At 39.2% G+C, this 21,385-nt stretch overlaps 1 protein-coding gene across 1 annotated transcript in view; it reads right to left on the bottom strand.

Annotated features, from left to right (window-relative positions):
• Window positions 1–21,385, bottom strand: part of Cntnap2 (contactin associated protein-like 2) — a 2,241,333-nt gene that overhangs the window by 365,819 nt on the left and 1,854,129 nt on the right. The gene's annotated exons all lie outside the window — the stretch shown is intronic.

The following is a 21,385-nucleotide window of genomic DNA, read 5'->3' as shown; positions in this document are numbered from 1 at the left end:
GTCCACCCCTAACAGGATGAATTCTTACTGCTCACAATCTAGGCTTAGTATTGGTTTTATGTGGACTTTGAAAAATTATAATTCAATACAAGAGAAGAAGAAGAAAGATAGAGAAGATGGTGGGGAGTGATGGAAAGGGGGAGAAGAAGAAGGCAGGAATTACCAGAGAGAATATTTGACCTGGGTAAAAGTTTTTACCCTCCATGTTTTCCATATTACTAACAACTGCAAACTGCAGTCTTAGTTGACTCTTGGACATGATAATAGTGTTCTCTGTTCTTGCTTCTCTCTCTCTCTCTCTCTCTCTCTCTCTCTCTCTCTCTCTCTCCCTCTCTCTCATCTCTCTCTCTCTCCCTCTCCTAAATGGCATAGCTTTTTGTGACTTTATAGGTGATGCTCTATATTGTGCCTTAAATAGAAAATGTCCCTTATAGACCCATGTCTTTGAACAGTTGGTCTTCAGCTGGTGGTACATTGGAAGGCCATGGAACCTTCAGAAGTTGAAGCCTTGCTGGAGGAAGGGCATTACTTAGGGTAAGGTATGAGGCTTTGCAGTCTGACTCCACTTCAGTTTCCTCACTCTGCTTTTGATGTTTGGATGCACCATGCTCCTGTTCATGCCGCTGTGCTTTCTTCACCATGATGGACTGTCTCCCTCTGGAGCTGTAAGCCAAACTAAACTCTCCCCAAAGTTGTTCTTTGTTGAAGCATTTTATCACAGCAACAGAGAAGAATTAACACGAGGTTTCAGCAAAGCTCAGCATCATTTGCTCTCTAGCCACTTCTATGTACACAGAGGGGTTAACACTTCAATTTCAGGGTAGGAGATTCTCTGATAAATGGCAGCAGATATTCTTCTTAATTGCACTTGTAAGTTAAATTTCTTTGCAAAAAGCCTTTTTCTTTTTTTTTAAAAAAAAAAATCAAATCTTCCTTTTGATTGCCTAGATTTGCAGAGAGCTAATATACCTGAAAGCACAGCAGTCAAATAAGTACAAATGCCTCTTCTAACTAGTGAATGGTCACAGTAGCATCAATGTTATTTTATGACAGGTATTTGGACAGAAAAGCAGGATAGTAGAGTCACACTAGGTTTTCAGAGGAGCCACTTTTCCTTAAGAATGAATGATTTCTATTTATTTATATTGTACATTTGATAACTAGGAGTAGAAGTCATGGTAGAAAGTGGAGTAGAGAAATAACAAAAAACCTAGGATAGCAAAAACTATTCTCAACAATAAAAGAACTTCTGGTGGAATCACCATCCCCACCCTCAAGCTGTACTACAGAGCAATTGTGGTAAAGACTGAATGGTACTGGTACAATGACAGACAGGTAGATCAATGGAATAGAATTGAAGACCCAGAAATGAACCCACACACCTATGGTCACTTGAACTTTGACAAGGGAGCTAAAACCATCCAGTGGAAAAAAGACAACATTTTCAACAAATGGTGCTGGCACAACTGGTGGTTATCATGTAGAAGAATGTGAATTGATCCATTCTTATCTCCTTGTACAAAGTTCAAGTCTAAGTGGATCAAGGAACTCCACATAAAACTAGAGACACTGAAACTTATAGAGGAGAAAGTGGGGAAGAACCTCAAAGATATGGGCACAGGGAAAAAAAATCCCTGAACAGAACAGCAAGGGCTTGTGCTCTAAGATCATAGGAGGAACAACAATATGAACTAACCAGTACTCCCCCCCCTCCCAACTGTGTTTCCAGCTGAATATGTAGCAGAGGATGGCCTAGTCAGCCATCAGTGGGAGGAGAAGCCCTTGGTCTTACGAAGATCATATGCTCCAGTACAGGGGAATGCCAGGGCCAGGAAGCAGAAGTGGGTGGGTTGGGGAGCAGGGTGGGGGAAGGGTATAGGGGACTTTGGGGATAGCATTTGAAATGTAAATGAAGAAAATATCTAACAAAAATGAATCAACAAATAGGACCTCATAAAATTGCAAAGCTTCTGTAAAAGATCTTTCCCAATCCTAAATCTGATAGGGGGCTAATATCCACTATATATAAAGAACTCAAGAAGTTGGACTCCAGAAACTAATTTTAACCCTATTAAAAATGGGGTACATAGCTAAACAAAGAGTTTTCAACTGAGGAATACTGAATGGCTGAGAAGCACCTGAAAAAATGTTCAACATCCTTAATCATGAGGGAAATGCAAATCAAAAAAACCCTGAGATTCTATCTCACACCAGTCAGAATGGCTAAGATCAAAAATTCAGGTGACAGCAGATGCTGGTGAGGATGTGGAGAAAGAGGAACACTCCTCCATTGCTGGTGGGATAGCAAGTGGTACAATCCCTCTGGAAATCAGTCTGGCGTTTCCTCAGAAAATTGGACATAGTACTACCGGAGGATCCAGCAATACCACTCCTGGGCATATACCCAGAAGATGTTCCAACTTGTAATAAGGACACATGTTCCACTAGGTTCATAGCAGCCTTATTTATAATAGCCAGAAGCTGGAAAGCACACAGATGCCCCTCAACAGAGGAATGGATACAGAAAATATGGTACATTTACATAATGGAGTACTACTCAGCTATTAAAAACAATGAATTTATGAAATTCTTAGGCAAATGGATGAATCTGGAGGATATCATCCTGAGTGAGGTAACCCAATCACAAAAGAACTCACATGATATCCACTCACTGATAAGTGGATATTAGCCCAGAAACTTAGAATACCCAAGATACAATTTGCAAAACACATGAAAATCAAGAAGAAGAAAGATCAAAGTTCATTCCTCTTCATTCCTCCTTAGAAGAGGGAACAAAACACTCATGGAAGGAGTTACAGAGACAAAGTTTGGAGCTGAGACGGAGGATGGACCATCCAGAGACTGCCCCACCTGGAGATCCATTCCATAATCAGCTACCAAATGCAGACACTATTGCATATGCCAGCAAGATTTTGCTGAAAAAACCCTGATATAGCGTCTCTTGTGAGGCTATGCCAGTGCCTGGCAAATATATAAGTGGATGCTCATAGTCATCTATTGGATGAAACACAGGGCTCCCAATGGAGGAGCTAGAGAAAGTACCCAAGGAACTGAAGGGGTCTGCAACTCTATAGGAGGATCAACAATATGAACTAACCAATACCCCCAGAGCTCGTGTCTCTAGCTGCATATGTAGCAGAAGATGATCTAGTTGGCCATCATTGGGAAGAGAGGCACCTTGCAAACTTTATATGTGTTAGTACAGGGGAATGCCAGGGCCAGGAAGCAGGAGTGGGTGGGTTGGGGAGCAGGGCACGGGGAGAGTATAGGGGACTTTTGGGATAGCATTTGAAATGTAAATGAAGAAAATGTGTAATAAAAATTGTTTAAAAAAACAACGAATTCATGAAATTCTTAGACAAATGGGTGGATCTGGAGGATATCATCCTAAGTGAGGTCACCCAATCACAAAAGAACACACATGATACGTACCCACTGATAAGTGGATATTAGCCCAGAAGCTCAGAATACCCAAGATACAATTTGCAAAGCAGATGAATCTCAAGAAGGAAGACCAAAGTGTGGACACTTTGATCCTTCTTAGAAGGAGGAACAAAATGCCCATGGAAGGAATTACAGAGACAAAGTTCAGAGCAGAGACTGAAGGAAAGACCATCCAGAAATTGCCCTTCCTAGGGATCCATCCCATAAACAATCACAAAACCCAGACACTATTGCAGATGCCAACAAGAACTTGCTGACAGGAGCCTGATGTAGCTGTCTCCTGAAGAGCTCTGCCAGTGACTAATACAGAAGTGGATGCTCACAGTCATCTATTAGACAGAGCACAGGGTCCCCAATGAAAGAGCTAGAGAAAGTACCCAAGGATCTGAAGGGGTTTGCAGCCCCATAGGAGGAACAACCATATAAATTAACCAGTATCCCCAGAGCTCCCTAGGACTAAACCACCAATCAAAGAAGGACTCGTGGCTCTAGCTGCATATGTAGCAGAGGATGGCCTAGGCATTTATCAATAGGAGGAGAGGCCCTTGGTCCTGTGAATGTTCTCTGCTCCAGAATAGAGGAATTCCAGGGCCAGGAACTAGGAATGGGTGGGTTGGGGAGCAGGGGGAGGGGGGAGAGGATAAAGGATTTTCAGAGGAGAAACTAGGAAAGAGGATAACATTTGAAATATAAATAAAGAAAATATCTAATTAAAAAAAAAGAAAGTGGAGTAGAGGGTATTATGTATCCTGAACTTTTATAAGCATGTTTCTGTCTCCCCCTCTCTCTTACACACACACACACACACACACACACACACACACACACACACACACACACACAAATACACACACAAACAAATACACACATGCATAATACATATACACACAAATACACTCACACAAATACACACACACACAATATATGATTCAATCTTGTTACATGGAGGCATTGTCAAGAAAGGTCAAAATGGTGAGCAAGTGGTAAAATTATCCATCTTTAGAAGTTCATGCCTTCTATTTCCCCTCAAGTGTTGACCCCATTTCCATCTCCATATTCTGCACACAAAGAATGTAGACGTCTTGGGGGCCAGGGAGATTTTATTATTTGTGTTTATGGTAATGTTTCCTTGGCCAAAGTTCAATTTTCTAGTTAGATATATATGCAGATGGATTGCGTATTATAAGCCAGTAAGACTTGCTCTGAATTTGGTGTCTCTGTATTATGAAAGGGGGTAGTATAAGTAGGGTTTGTAGACAGAAAGTCTTGTGGTTAAAATCTATTTGAACAGGTTCTGAATATTGTTCATGTAGATCTCTTAATTCTGTCTACAGGTTAGAATTACCTAGAGAGTTAGGAAATACTGAAGCTGAGGCTCTATTCCAAAGCAATTTAGACATCTGAGAGTGGTCCTTGGGTAGCCAAAGTTGGATTCTGGATATTTGAGGGTAGCTCCTATACATCTGAGCGTGAATCCTGGAAATCTGAGCTAGTTTCTGGACATCCAAGGTAAGGGTTCTGGATATCGGAAGTCAGGCTATGTATATCTGAGGTCGGTGTATACATATCTGAGGTTGGGATTCTAGAATGGTAATTCTGTATAATGGAGTTGCAGAAGAGGTAATTTTCTCCTTTTTCTTTAAGACTTTCCAGATGAGCCTCCCCATGGTTGGTGGCTTTTGTGGCACATACATTATTATTTTAAATGAGCACATAAAGTTAAAGTGTGATCACTCTCATGCTTTAGCTTGTTTTGGAAGATTTTCTACTTATTTGACTTTTTTTCCCTGAGCTTATTTTGGGCACTGTTTCATTTTTGAAATTCAAACATTTGCCTGAAGCTACATGTGAATTTAAGGAGCAACAAGTGAATTTTAAGTAGGTAAAAATCTCAAGAGGAAGAGCCAACGTCTGAAGCCAAAGCTAAGAAGGCCTTATTTATACAAGGCTGGCTCTCTGGCCAATTTAGAGAGTGAAGCGATCACTCTGTTTATGCCTAAGGAACAAAGCTGCTTTGGTGGAAAGAACAGACAATTCTTCCTAATGAAGTCTCTGCTTAGTGACTCAGGAGGCAGCCATTACAGGAAAAATGTTTTGAGTTGGGTTTTGAGGAAACATGTCAGAAATGAAAGCCATCTTCCTGCCTCTATTTTATTGCTTTGTCATCTCGGGGACTCTTAAAGATGCACGAGACAGCAAACACATTCAAGTGATTGAATATGTGCGCTCATGTGAACTGCTGAAACTACAGCCTGTCAATTGTGACCCCATGCATCTTTCCTTCTTTGTCATGTCTCCACTTTTTGGTGAATGTCACAAAATGGCAGTGAAGAGCATGAGCCTGCGATTGGGAAACACATAGATTAGTCCTGGGTCAGTCACTGATGGGCCACAGCATAAGGCAAATCATGGTCTCTTCTTTGGTGTCAATTTGACCAGATTAGGGGGTATTCAGAAAGGGATATTTGATAAAGCTTTACTTTGGGAGACTGACATGTGAGTTGGTGAGCTAAGTATAAACATGTGAGCCAATTCTTCTAGTAAATCCCTTTATCTATCTATCTATCTATCTATCTATCTATCTATCTATCTATCTATCTATCATCTGACTATCATCACTCATCTACCATCAATATGTTCTTTTGGCTCTGTCTTTTTGGATAACATAATTATGCCCTTACTTTATTTGTTCTAATAGAACCAATCAAAAATGCTTATTTATCCTACCTAATGAGGTTATTTTGGGCACAAATGAAATCATGGAAATATTCTAAAGGTCTTATATAAGTCAAGATACATTTAATGGTTATCAAGCATGTGGAAGAATATGCTAAACACCCGTGTTTCCTATGACATGACCTATGCCATCTTGTAGAATTTCACCATTTTGGGAGAGAAAGAGGCAGATATACCAAAGAAAGCATTATAGTGAGAAAGTTCTCTAATAAAAGAATGAATAAGTCACAATGGATACTTTAATGAAGAAGAAAGAATGGATTCTACTGGGATGTTGGGAGGCAAAGGAACACATTGAAGAGGTATCCAAGATTCTTGAACTGGAGGAGAATTTCAACTTACAGAGGAAAGTTAGGAGAGAGTCATATGCATGAAATGTGCCCAGTGCATTGAGGACTGTCAGAGCAATTGGCAGTGGGTTTGCAGTAAAGCAGTTGGTAGGTCTGGAAGGATGGGTTCAGCCATCAGACTATGAGTTGACATGGAGATTATGCTATATGACCTATATTATATGTCATAGCTAATAAATATAACTATATTATATTTCATAGCTAATACAAAGATATGGAAAGGCTTTGGCAGCAAAGTTCCAACATTAAATCTTTACATGAATTATAATGATTTTTAGACCTTTGAGGATATACTAACTTTTATTTTATTCATTTCCTAACATTTTTAAGTCATAAAATTATATTTATACATCAACCTTGATTTTATAAGAGATGGGACACTGGGTGTTAGGCCTAGAGCTTAACAAACTGCATGATAATTAAGTAATTTTTTTTTTTACTGACCTCGAAGTAAGACATTAAAGTTCATCATAATGGCAAAGAAACAGCAGGTTGTGTCATAAAGATTCTGGCTACGAGAGTGCTCATGAGTTCATGTAAATTTGAGATTAGAAAGTTTGTTATGGAGGAAAAGCTGATTCAGGAAAGACCCATATAAATGCAAAAACCCCAGAGTTGTGATGGTTTGTGTGAGAAGGGCTCCCATGAGCTCATATATTTGAATTCTTGGTCCCAGTTCGTAGAATGGTTTGGGAAGTTTTAAAAAGTATGGTCTTATTGGAGGAGGTTTGTCACTGGGCATGGGCTTTGAGGTTTGAAAAGCCATGCCTTTTCCAGTTAGCTTTCTCTGCCTGGTGGTTGTTGTGTCTCAAGATATGAGCTCTCAGCTACTGTGCCAGTGCCATGCCTGCCTGTTGCCTGTTCCCTGCCATGGTGGTCATGGAATGACTCACCCTCTGAAACTGTAGGCCCTGATAAAGTTTTTCTTCTATAAGTTTTCTTAGTCATGGTATCTTTTCACAGCAAGAGAAAGCAACTAAGAAAGTAGTTAGCTCTCCTTTATTGACATCTAAAGATACAAACAGATCAACACACAGCCTTTATATTCTTCACATTTCCCCTCTTGGTAAAATGAAGACCACAAAATAAGGGTGAGCAATCTGCTTTGGCTGAGCAACAAACTCAGTATGAATCTCACCCAGAAACATTTTTTTGTGAACACATTAAGAATATTGTATGACCAAATGTGTAAGCACTCTATAGCTCAGTCAAGTGGACACACTAACATGACCAGTCCCAGAAGTACCCTCCTTAAGAAGTGCGGCACTCACCTTCAGGCCTTAACCTCATAGGATGAAAAGGGGGCAGAATGGGGGAAAGAACTTTGGAAGGCAGAGTAGCATTTGGGATGTAAATACATAACTAAAAAAAAAAAGTGTACCACTGTACAGTGTCATCATGACAGCTTTTCTTTCTCCACAACATGACCTCCTATTTATCTGATGTACAGAATTTTATTATAGGCCACAATTCAGTGGAGAACCCAAAGACTAAGTAAGATGCAATACCTATAGATATAAGTTAAGGTTTGGTCTTAGAGCTTCCTCCTACCATATTAAGTGAAAAGTACATTCCTGCTTTCTTTTCTGTGATTCTGCACCCAAAGAGAATCATTTTGGATGATTTGTGATACAGTCTGGGTGATGGGTGTCAGACTGTATTAATTTGTTTTCTGTTGCTATCATAGAATACCCACCAAAGCAAAGTAAGAGGGAAAGGGTTTATTTGGCCCACAATTTCAGGTTGCAGTCCATCATTGTGGGGAAATAAAAGAGGCAGAAACTTGAAGTAGCTAGTCACATTATAGCTGTACTATAGATGGTACATCTAATGTATGAGTCCATGCCATATTTTCACCTAGGTGATTACATCACCAGGAAGGATGATAAATGAAAAACATTAGGATTTAGCATTCTTATTTGTCACTGTTGTATAGAACTTGGCTAACATCTGTAACTGGGTCACCCTATGCAACTGTGAGTCTGTGTGCAATAAATTGAGTAAAGAAATGGAAATACAACAAGGATCACATGCTTACAAACATGGTATAAGATCTATCTATTAAAGATTACACTTCGTAGAATGGCAAAGTATCATGAAAGGTACAGCAGCTGCACTTATATCCTTGGGGTAATATCTATATAATTGGACTTAGGACATACTCAATAGAAGAGAAGTTAAAGTAGTTCTCACACCTTATCAAATAGATGGAGAATACTATTGAGATCTACAACTGGTCAACATTTGGGGAACAATTGTTATGGGATATTCAGCCTCAACTCATACATCTGTAATACAATACACACCTATGGTTCAATAATGGTGAGGATGACAGGATAGGAAAATTGTAAGAGACAAAAACAATGATGGCTGCTGTGGGTTAATATGCCAGAGAAGCTGCACCCAGGAAACCTCAACAATACGGTTGTTGGCATTTTTTGTCTTGGTTCTGCCCCACAGTTACCTGGCAACAGCCAGCTGTGCCTGACTTACTATAAAGGCCTGCTTGCCTCCTCCTCTTTTTCTTTCCTTCTTGTTCTTGTTCTGTCCTCTTGGTCCTGCTCACCCTCTCTCCCCAGTCCTTTCCTCCCTCTCTCTCTGTGTGCTTATGGCCAGCCTCTACTTCTCTACTCTCTCTCTCTCTCTCTCTCTCTCTCTCTCTCTCTCTCTCTCTCTCTCTGCATTTCTCTGTCATCTCTACTGTCTCTACTACCCTCTCAACTCCCCTTCCCATGCCCTGAATAAACCATTGTGTGTGACTGGTCCCTCAGTGGGAAGGGATGCCTCAGCGTGGGCCTGCGGAGGCACCCCCTTCCCTTACACCTGACCTACACATGCACCAAACATATTCTTTTCTCTTGTTACCTTTTTATAAAACACAACATTTGGCAAGACCTGAAAAATAATTATATTAATTGACATGCCAACATGAATGTATGAAATCTCACAAGTGTTGGACCTAGCTGAAGAGTTATAGGCAATTAATGATTGCTGAGAGAGGAAGTACAACTCTTCTAGGAATTGGTTCCCTGATAGGTTATTGGCCTCAATAAAGTATGTGAGAAGTGCCAGATGAACTCAACAGGTTGTATTTATATGTATGTAGATGTGAACATATGTAGATAATTCAAGAGGAGGAAGCCACGGGTTTGAGGAGGAATGGGAAAAACATGGAAAGAAGTCGAGAAGGAAGGGTTAATGGTGTAAATACAATACTAATATATGTAATGTTCAAAAATAAATAAAAATTATCAAAAAAGTAACAGTGAACTTTGCACTCAGCATGCAGGGGAAATAGGCTAAGGGTTAAGTTTCATGTGGAGGTGCAATTTCTCAGAATAGTAGAAGTGGTCATCTTAGAACTGCAGGGGAGCCTGCATCAGCAAAGGAGAAGAGCTCCCCAGTGGACCTCTTCTGATCAAAGCCCATATTCTACTTTTGCTGCGGGCTGTTTTGAAGTCCAGAAGAAATGCAAATAAACTGCCTTTGGAGGTGTTCTGCAAATCAAGTGCTGTGTAGGACCCTGCATGTTTCTCTTGGGTATTTCCTCCCAGATGTGCAGCCGTTCTGCATTTTCTCCAGATGAAGCAGAGGTTAGTACCTCTCTCCTAGTACCTCCACTAGGCTCCTCCACTGAAGCTTCCTCTGACTGGTTTCTCCCACTGTCTCTTGCCTTCTCCTTAATAACCCCATGCGGTACTGTACAAATACTGAGGTTGTGACTTTGAACTTCATGGAAGGCACCAAGCTTGTCTAAGGCATCACTTGTGTCTGCTCCTTGGTTTTTATCTCTAAACATTAATTTCCCAGTGGCCACTGTGGATTTCTTTCAGACTTTATGGTAAGATTTAGATGAACTGTCAGTGACTCCCTAGATAGAATATGAACACTGACAGGAAAGTACAATGTATCGTACATTCTAGACTGTCATTACGAGGCTGATACTCCTTTTGCCTGAACTCCTCCTTAACGTTAAGTCAGATGCATAGGGAGTTACATGAATTCTTTCAGACCCCTAGGGAAGTATCCGAGGCTGAGTTGCTGTAGTCACACAGTCAGCACAGACAGATGGGAGGTGATTTGTCGACTTGCAACAATAAAGTCAGCAATGTTACCCTGGGGACCTGCAAGTGTTGAATGATCTGCCCTAAGTAGCTAACTAAGATCTGGGGAACGACTTAGCTCAAGGGAGTGCAGTTTTACTGTGATATTAGAAAGAGACAGTTAATGCCCCTTTTGCCTAACTCCCCTTGTCAATAAATCAAGGATAAAAATACTCCTTTACTTCCGAGACGGAGTCTAGCCTAGAGAAAGGATAGGGAAGCACCCTGCCAACAAAGTGCTTAGAGATACATCATCCAGCCAGCAGCCTCAGCATGTGTTATACAGGTTATCTCTTTTGCTGACACTATTGACCTCAGGGAGAGCGTGTTGCCATCCAAGCTTCTAGTTGATGCTATTAACACTTCCATTAAATATTGTTTTAGCTATGTTTTTCATTGCTATTTTGAAATATCTGATAAAAGTAAATTATGGAAAGAAGGGAGTATTTGGTTTACAGTCTGAGCATGGCAGTGGCAGGAATGTAAAGGCAGCCTGCTGGTCACATTGCATTCATCAGCAGTCAGAAAGGAGAGAGTGATGAATGTCATTGCTTCATTTGCTTTTCCATTTTTACTCAGTATGATATTCTATCCCATGGGATGATGCCTCACACATTCAGGCTGGGTCTTCCCACCTCAGGTAAATCACTCTAAAAATGCTCTCACACACATGGCCAGAGGTTTGTCATCTAGGTGATTCTAAAGCCTAACAAGCTGACAATCAGGATGAAGCGTTGCAAATACTATTTCTACTTTTTGTTGTATACCATTAATGTACCGCAATGCTATAACTATGTGTGCTTTTACTAAATACAATTTGTAAGGCTATGATGATGTATTGAACACTTCCCTGCCCTTCTTGTCTTAGAGAAAGGATTGCAGTGCTACTTTTCAAGTTTCTGTTGGCCAGAAGGGCCTTCATGCTGTCTGGAGTTTGTCGAAATGTCAGGTAGATTTCTTCCTAAACTTGAACACTTCCATTTTATTAGATAATTTGCTTTTTAGAAAATGTACAGTTGTAAATTCTCACTTTGATTGTTCAGATGTAAATCTTCTCTAATTTAGGATTGTTTTCTTCAAAGACTTCAAGCCTTATTCTGAAGTATAATCATCAAGAAAGACATGGCCCTGAAGACACCATACATCGCGTGGCCGTAGGACATGGAGAAATCAAATTGGATCAGGAAGCTTTCTTCATGTTATCTGCTTTCATAGTACTGAAGCATGGTATATAGGCTGCTAAGGAGAATAAAGGCAATAGTCTCACCCAGTTGTGAACCCTGTGAACTGTAATGATGATTTGGAAGACAAGAGCTGCCCATTGGTACAATAGTGGCATGACTATTATGGAGAAACCACTTTCTGATTAGATTTAAGGTTCAATCCCCCAAAATCAAAACAACAACAACAACAAAAACAAAAAGCAAAAACCTGCACATGATTGGCCCTAAAAATCTTGCCAAGAACTCATAGTTGGGGAACTTATAGGCCCCAGGGGTGAAATAGTATTATTATTCTGCTAAATGAGTATAGAATCAAACTGTTCTCCCAATGTACGTCTATCTCTATTCCCATAGCTTAGTACAGATCTCAGACATCATCAAAGAAGTTTATTGGTATAGCTTACTTGTAGATTTCTTTTGTTGATGTAGAAGTTTATTTGTAGCTGAAGATGTACTTGTAGATGTAGAAGTTTATTTGTAGATGATGGTTAATGCAGAAACTCATAACTGGTAAAAATGTAGAAAATAAGTGCTTGTGGAATGCTCAGCCACAGTGGAATATTTATATCATATTCCCTCTCCTCATGGCTAAGGGACTATGTGGAAGAAAAGGAAGATGTACTGTGTGAGAGCCAAAGGTGGGAAAAGAACAGTGTCTTCTGGACAAGACAGGACCATCATACTCATGGAATTTACAGAAACTCTAGTTGCCACCAAATGCCAAATCCAGTCAACATTCTAGTGTAGAGGAATAAAAGATTCATCAATGCGTATCTTTTAGCTAGGAGCTATGGATAACTGATGGCTTCTTAGGAAGACTTAATCAGTTTTCTTAAGAGTGTGGTTCCTGATAAATTGACTATTCCAGTTGAGGACCCAACACCCAGAATGATATGGCTAGCACAAATTGGAGTCTATAAGTTATTCAGTTAATAAAAAAATAACACACATAGTGGGGGTGGAGTAAGGAGCTGGGGAAGATACGTCAGGAGGTAAAGAGGGGGAGTTGGGGATTAATGTGGACAAAATGTAGTCTGAGATTCCCAAAGAATTAACAACAAGACAAAACAAAAACAAAACCAAAAACAAAAGAGGAAAGACAGAACTCCTTCCCAGATTCTATTTGTAGATAGAACTTTAATATTTGTGTCAATAAGTGACCTCATCATGATGGTCTCACATTCTCTAGGACATGTTTGTGAAAAATGTAAATAATCCAGAGCCATTCGTATTAATGGATGAAATTGAGTTCAGTCTCTGCCACAGAGCAAACCTCTCCACCCATCCCACAATAGCCTAGAACAATCATTGCCTTCATTTATAATGATTGTCTGGAGCAATTTTCCTTTTGGAAAATGTCCTCTAAGTGAATTTTGGATTTCTGATCCCCATAATTTTCTTTATAGTTGACCACATGTAGTAGTTCTAAACTATTCAGTCTTTGAGCTTCATATAAAATGAATTTGTGCAGTATCTGTTATATTAAACTAAAAGAACAAACTTTGTCGTCTGCTGCAAAAAAGATGTTGCTAAAGAAAACCATCACCAAAGGAATCTGGGCTTTTATAAATATATATGTAAAAGAAGAGGACGCAAGCCAGGAAAACGAAAGGCAAGTAAAAATCAAATCTAGGGAATTCCCAATCCTTTCGTTCTGGTATAATGATGCATTCTTCAAGCAGATTGCATTGTTGACATTGAATTTTGCATTATTTATAGTCATTATTCCCCCTTGGAGACTATTGCAACTATTGAATATAATCAACTTTTCTTTAGCTCTGTATTTTAAAAGAAAAAAATAATGACATCATATTAAACACATAACAGTTCCCCAACCTTTTAATTAGATTCTAGTATTTTCCCTTTGCAACTTTAATTGCAACTCTGGTTTCTGATTTCACTGAGGCCCAGCTGTCAAAGCTTTATAGATGACACAGAATAATTTAAATTAGAGAGGTCAAAGAGGATTAACAAAAAACTCCAGAAGGTTCAGCACTACTTGCTAATTAGGCTGGTCTCTACAGCTGAAAAGCAACAGACAAATGGAAGACCCTGGGCTAGAACTTGGATGGTACTGTTTTCCTGTCATACAAAAATGGTAGAAGTCACACACAGGCACCTCAATGTTCATCCTCTGGACATTATCAATGCAAAAATAGTATATTATCAAGACATTGGGCCTAAGATATAAATGTAATTTTCAATACGTAGAACATAACCTTCTTATGCCTCATCACAATCTTTCTAATTTGCCAATCATAAAGATCATTCCTTGGAGTTTATTTGCAAATAATTAATCTTGTTTTTACATTTAGTCAAGGGAACAACTCCAACATTTCTTATCAAACAGATAGATACTTTCCATACCACTATTTACTCAGTATTTTCCCTAAACATTTATCCTTGGTAAAATAAAATATGGACTCATAGTCCCTGAAACTATAGTCAGTACAGGGTATTATATTTATAGATTTAAAATTGTAGTTAATAGACAACACAGATGCTGTTCTGAACCATAGGTAAAAATACCTATTGCAGAATGATGTCACTATCTCCATTAACCACAAGGTGTTTTAGAATATGCGTATGGAGAGAATACTGTTATGTACTTTAATTTTAGCAGTTTTGTAAGTGTGGCTGTTCATATAAACATATAAACTTTCTTCTCTTTCTCTAGAAATTTCCAGCTGCAAGTCAGAAGATATATTTTCTATAAGCATAACAAGGAAGATTCATACTATTGTTGGGTGGCAATTAGCAAGTTCTATAGAAGAAAAAAGATCCCATATTTTCTGTAACATAATGCCTCGAAGACTAATTAGAATATTTTTATTATAGCTGCTTTTCTAGCTCCTTAGTGAAAGTTATAACTGACATTAAGCATAGAACTTTGTGTTGCGCATTTGTTTACACTGCTGAGCTCCTCATTATCTGACTAGAATAATTACAAAGGCCAAATTCCAAAACAGTAGATGGAAGGACAAAGCCCCATTCAAATTAATGTCTCTTAAAAGAAATATATGTTTTAAAGAGATATCTCAAACTTCCTGAAAAGGCACAATTTGTTTTTCTTATGACTGCTTGAAAAAAAATAAAAGTTTATAGTAGAAACTAGCAATTATAAAAAGTATGATTGAGATTTTTTGGAGGGAAATACATGCCATGTAGACATTCCTTCTGAATTAAAACCTTGGGGGAAGGGATCTCTAACACCCAGGAAAGAAACAAAGCTGAAATGATTCAGAAAATAAACAATTCACAAATCTTGGGAAGTTCCTAAAACTTATAAGAGCCACAAGCCCCCCCCCCCAAAGCCTAGATATGCAGTAATAGTTAATGAGGAGGGGGGACCCTCTGACCAGCTAATCGGCCTATTAAGTACTTTGGGGAGCTGCAGGTTTACAACTTAGTTCTGAGTCTTTAGCTACACAATGGTGTGCTATTTGGCGAAGTCATCCTCTTCCTCTAGATAACCCCAACAGACTCATTGGTTCACGGAGTAGGACTTTGGCTTATTGTTAGTTTCCTATCTGGAGTGAGATATGCTTGTTCAAGTCTCCTGGAAAAGTCACACAACCTAAAAGCAAACTTATCTGTCTTTGTTAATAGCCACACTAGTATGATTCCTTTTCCCTTACTTTTAAAGAGAAAGTTTGTTATGTAGTGTAGGGAAACATCAAGAGTTTCATAAGCTCAGACAGAGCTTTGATCTTGGGAGTTGGTCTATTTTTCAAGCATTTCCTGTTGAAGTGTCACAAGTCAACATGCTCCTGGATACTCTGGTTCGGCTCACCTTATTTTGGTGTGTGAAGAAACAAAAGGTTCCAGTTGTTGGCTATGGTTTTTAGAAGCTATACATCATTAGCCATTGTAATTTCGTGATTCTTACTGAGGCAGGGTTGAGGAGCAGAGGAAAGGGGGTGTGAGAATAAAAAGTTCCTCAGAAAGGAATCTGAGAAGCCTCTTGCTGGAAGTGAAGCAAGAATTGCATCCCAGTGAATAGCTGCTTTCATTCTTTCCTGCTTCCACCTGTCAGCCTGCAATTTTCTGAGACTCTCATCTACCAAAACCCTATGACAGACAGGGCATGTATTAAACCACTGTGCAGCCCCAGTGGCTCCTGGTTTCGCCACCATGTCAGAATATAACCCCAGCCAATGAATCTCTGGAGCTACCTCACTTATCAAAGAGAGAAAAGGGTAAAGAAAAAACAAAACAAAACAAAACAAAACAAAACAAAACCCATCACCACCAACAATGAAATAACTATCACTATCAAAAGATTCCTCGGTGATATTTTGAGATGCAAACTGAGCCATCAAAAGGATTTACATGTCTAATGTGAAGACAACTGATAGCAATTCTTTTTTTACTGATACTTCAGTGTGTCTCTAAGAAGTCCACATGCATGCTTTTTAATGTGCTGTACTTTTCTGAGTGTTTCTCTGCCACGCCCATCTTGAGCTTAACCCTGTATTAAAATATCTCTAATACAATCTCCAATTTCGTTCGATGACACAGAGTCCTGAGATGCATTTCAGAGCTGAAGCCATGAGTCCTGGTTTGGCCTGAGTAATGGTCTATAACAGTCCAGGGCAATGGGTCACATATACAATATCCTGCGTAGCAAATATTTAACTTATGATTCATAGCAGTAGCAGAATTACAGTTATAAAGTATCAGTGAAATAATTTTATGGTTGGAGGATCGCCACAACACGAGGAACTGTATGTATTAAAAGGTCCCAGCATTAGGAAGGCTGAGAACCACTGATCTAGAGGAACTCCTCAGGATGCTGAGGGTGGCAGTGTAGAGCCATGTTTCTGTCCTTTCACAGCTGACATGTCTATCTGAAAAGAATGGAGTACAGCTACATTGGATTTTAAGAGTACGAAAGGTCTAGTTGATTTGAGATTATTCCATCCTTTTATGATTAAGAAAGTATTCACGAATGTGAAAGAATTGACATTCCCTACTTTTGTCTATCTGTCTGTCTGTCCATCCTGTCTGCCTCTCTGTCTCTAGCTCCCTATTGGTCTCTATTTCTCTGTCTCTATATCTCTATTGGTCTCTCTTCCTCTGTCTCTCTCTCTGTATGTGTATATACATATATATATATATATATGTTTTGAAGACAGAGGTCAACCTTGTAGGTTATTCCTTAAACATCCTCCTTCTCCCCTCCTCCTTTTTTTTTTTTTTTTCTTTTTTTGAGAGGGTGTCTCACTGATCTAGAACTCACCAAATAGACTAAACTACCTGACCAGTGAACCTCAGCCCTGGGATTTTGAGTCTGCAATTATGTCCAGCTTTCTTGATGGACTCTGGGGATTGAATTCACAGCTTCCTCCACCCACCTGTGTGTCAAGCTAAACTATCTCCTTGGCTCCTGGAATCCTATCTTCTTACATAGTTGATGGCCCAAGGTCTCTGTTTCCTAAGATTGGGAGAATATACACAGTAGTTCTTGGATTAATAGAAAATACTACTTCAAGAATTTTCAAGAAAAGAGGCCCAAGCTGAGTGTTTCTGCCTTAAAAAATCGTTTTCAGTATCTATTTTATAATTACTATGTTACAACCAATTCTTTTAAGTCATAATCGTTATGACTTAAAGTTATGAGATCTTTTCTTCCTTCTGTAATGTTCATCTTTTCAAAAAAGGGAAGCAAAGGAATCTTGGGATTAGATTGGGATTCTTCTAATTTCCTTATTGATTAGATTGATCAGGAGGTTTGTTACAAAGACAGGTTCTCATCTCTGGTAAGCATTTTACTCATTTTGGGGGTGGTGGTGAAGACTAAGAGCCTTAATCTTGAAGACTAATAATCAAAATCTTTGCTAGACTACTTTGAGAAGAATAAGAATTAAGAAAGGCAGTAGCAAAGGGAACATAAGCATGCTACCTGTGTTCCTCCAGTTAAGCTTTTCACCCAGATTCCACGACAGTCTTCATATACGCTCCCCACAGTGGAAAGAAAATTGGATATTAACCTGGATAGGCCTTTGGAGAATGAGATCTTTCAGACAGAATTGCTGACTCTGGCTGTTTTGTGGCCTACATGCCTAATGCTTTAACCAGTTCTTATGGCCTCTGTAAGATCTAAAATCTTTTCCTTCCCTCAGTCATGCAGAAAACCTTTGGGGAGGGAGGCTGAACTAGAGGGAGATCTGCCCCAAGCTCCTTGCTTTGCATTTAGGCCTGCATTAGTATGCAAGCAAGCTCAGTAAACAGGTGGAGTTGCTTCTGCTTAGAGGAGGGTGCACTTTCCTACTGATGCTGTGCTTGCCCACTGTGCTGTTTAACTGGTGGCAGGGTATCTAGTTTTTACTCTGAACCTAAAATGAGAGACTACAAAGCCAAAGAATAGAAATAACTTTCCCAAAGTGCAAAGATTATCAGATCCCAGATGAGAGCCTGTTTACTCTCTTTACTTCAAATTCAGTACTTATCTTACTACTATACAAGTTGTTATTCTCCCTGCAAAGAAAATGTTCAATTTCTTTCTTACACTGAAAAACAAAAACAAAACAAGAAAAACCCAATTAAAAAAAAAGTTAATTACTGTTTCCTGGAAGCCCATGGTGGGCTCCTATCTACTTTGTCCAAGGACTTGGACTCCTCCTTACTGCCCTCTCTTGCCTTCTCCCCAAGCCCTGAAGCCCTATACAGTCTGTGTAGAACAAACAAGACAACACAGTAACTCTCACAAGGAGATTGCCACATAATAACAGGCTAGCAAGGCCCTAAACACTTAGACTCTGTCATATAGCTGCATAGGCATTTTAATATAATTTCCAAAAACGTTTGCTTTCAACCATCCCTTTATGAAAAGGATGCTGCTGTTTTCTCTCATTATGGATAATTGCCAACCATCATTCATTAGCATTGAAATGAGGTAGAATGGATTTGGGGGGAAGGTTACTTACAATTCAATTCCGACCTGCAGGTTATTGCAGGGAATGGAAGCAAGTGAGAAGTGGGCGGCAAAGATAAAAGCTTAGAGAGAAGAGGGGGTGGGACCAGGGGCCCTACACTGCTTACATAATAATGGAATAGGAAACATTTGCTCCCATTTTGTCTTTCCCAAGATGCAAAACTGATCCTATGCAGCTGAGAGAGACAGAAGGGCAAGAGAGTGACTTTTAAGGGATGGCTGGTGCCCTGGTTAAGGAAAATGATGGCCACTTAAGAGGACACTCATACTTAAGTGGATGATAATCCTGATGATTATATCGCAGGGTATTTGGTAATTTTTACCTTCAGAGAGCATGTGCAGTATCATATGCTAGATAATGTTGATTGGGTTACAGTTGCCATGTTTCAGGAAAATAGCACAGAGAACTGTGTTAGAAGCAGAACACTACTTCAGTGGTAACTGCTGGTAACTACATTGGGAGTAGGAGAGAGATGCAACCTCTGAGAAAAAAATACACTTTCATGGGATACTCTGGGAAAGTCACTGATAATATTGGGAAACAAGTTGTGTTGGTCTCGCTGATAATATTGGGAAACAACAGCTTGGTGTTGATCTTGGTCTTGCTTTATTCAGATATTAATAGGGAGGGCTACCTCCATATTGGAAAATTTGGAGGCAGTATGGTTCCAGTATGAACACCTTCACATCTAGAGGAGTGTCTGGTAAATTTTTTAAAAAGTCCTCTTTCTCTCTCTCTCTCTCTCTCTCTCTCTCTCTCTCTCTCTCTCTCTCTCTCTCTCTCTCTCTCTCTCTTCCCCCCCCCCCCACCCCTTGAGTGTGTATGTGTGTGTACTTGCATGCATTCGAGGCCAGAAGATGAGGGATTCATATCCTCTGGAGCTATAGTTAGGTAGCTGTGAGCTGCTGGACAGGGATGCCTGCCTTACACTGTTTACTGCTGAGTCACTTCTTCAACCCCATCATTTGTTACATGTTAAGAGCTGATGTGTATGAATGACTTCACCATTGAAGAAGTATAGTGCAGAACATTTGGAATCATATTTTTAAGGGTACAGGTTTAAAAGCAACATTCTCTACATCTGGGTCATGGACAGGATAACACCCAGTAGAGGCATTCCTTCATTTGAATTTGAGGAGTTGTAGAGTTCTCTTAGTAAAAGTTCTAGTTAAGTTGTTCCCAGAACTTTCCTTCTTTTACCAGAAATATAATTTCAATGTCTGAAATGTTTCTTGTTTGGAAGAGAAGTAACTAATATTTCCTAAGGCAGAATTATGGAATTCTCAACTAAAAATTAAATTTCTAATGCAGATAAAGGAGAAAAGACTTATGTGGTTAAATACTGAAAGTTTATGCATATATTTCGAAGAAAACTCTCCAGATAAACACATCTGACTACATTTCCTAGCTTCATTTGAACAAAGTAGGAAATTGACAATCTTATGTGACATCTTCTGAATACAGACTATATCTCACCCAGAAAAGCCATGTGGTGAGGTACACACTTTGCACCATGAAACGTGTTGCCCATTCCTGTCTTCCATGGCTCGAATGTGCTGTTTGTGCTTTTCAAATTCAGGTAAGTATCTACCTACTAGATAAGAGGAAGTACTCACGGGAAATGAGAACAAGAATTGTAGAGATTCATCAAAACCAAAGAATGGATGAATATTTAAACAATTTTCAGTGTGGCCAATGAGCTGCATAAGCTGCATCATTTATCATTGGGACACATGAGCATGTTCTTTGGGATAAAAATTACACCATTAGAAATCTTAGTCCCAGTGTGTCTCTAATGTGAACATGGTTGATGCTGATTATTCTTTGCCTAAGATGTATTATGTGCTATTCACAACAGACATTTATCTTTTCTCTTTACTTTGGGATAGAGGAGTGAGAAGAAAGTGAACTATGATTTGAGTGAAAAAGGTGTACCATGGTTTTCAATGTTTATGGTAGTCAAGATAGCTGAGCTGTGTAAAATTACTGCTGAAGACAGGAGCTACAAGAGAAATCCAAGGAATTAACTGAACACGATAGTCTTGGCTGTTGGCTATCTTTGCATATTTAATGGGGTTTTCTACTTAGGGTCCTAGTGTAACATCAGGGAAGTCTTGTTTTATGTTCATAGGAGATGTGCAGAGATCTTGTTCTTCACAATTATCTCTCATATAGACATCTGGCAGACAGTGTGATTTCAAGACAGACTACCAACATTGAGGTTCAAGAAAAGGATGGCAGAGCTTTGGATAGCCATAAGAAGAGTTCATACAAGTATTAGTAAGGGTTTAATAAAAATGAACACTCTAATACATACTAGATAGAAAAACCCCACAGACAGCTCATGAGTATCTCCATAGCCACAGCCATTAGGTTTATTCTACATTCTGTAGGGAGAAGAAACATTGAACCCCCTTTATAGATTCTTGTGTGTAAGTGTACAATTAGTCAGATGTAGTTCTTATTTCAAATCTGTCATCTATAAAAAGAAATTCCTCTGGTTTAGTCAATAAATGGACATGATTGGAAAAAAAAAAAAAGAAATTCCTCAAAGGAATTTCTCATAGAAA

Source organism: Mus musculus, chromosome 6, assembly GCF_000001635.26.
Source record: "Mus musculus strain C57BL/6J chromosome 6, GRCm38.p6 C57BL/6J".
NCBI lineage: Eukaryota > Metazoa > Chordata > Mammalia > Rodentia > Muridae > Mus > Mus musculus.
Note: the sequence above shows the minus strand (reverse complement) of the source record. Positions and strands in the feature narration are given on the sequence as shown.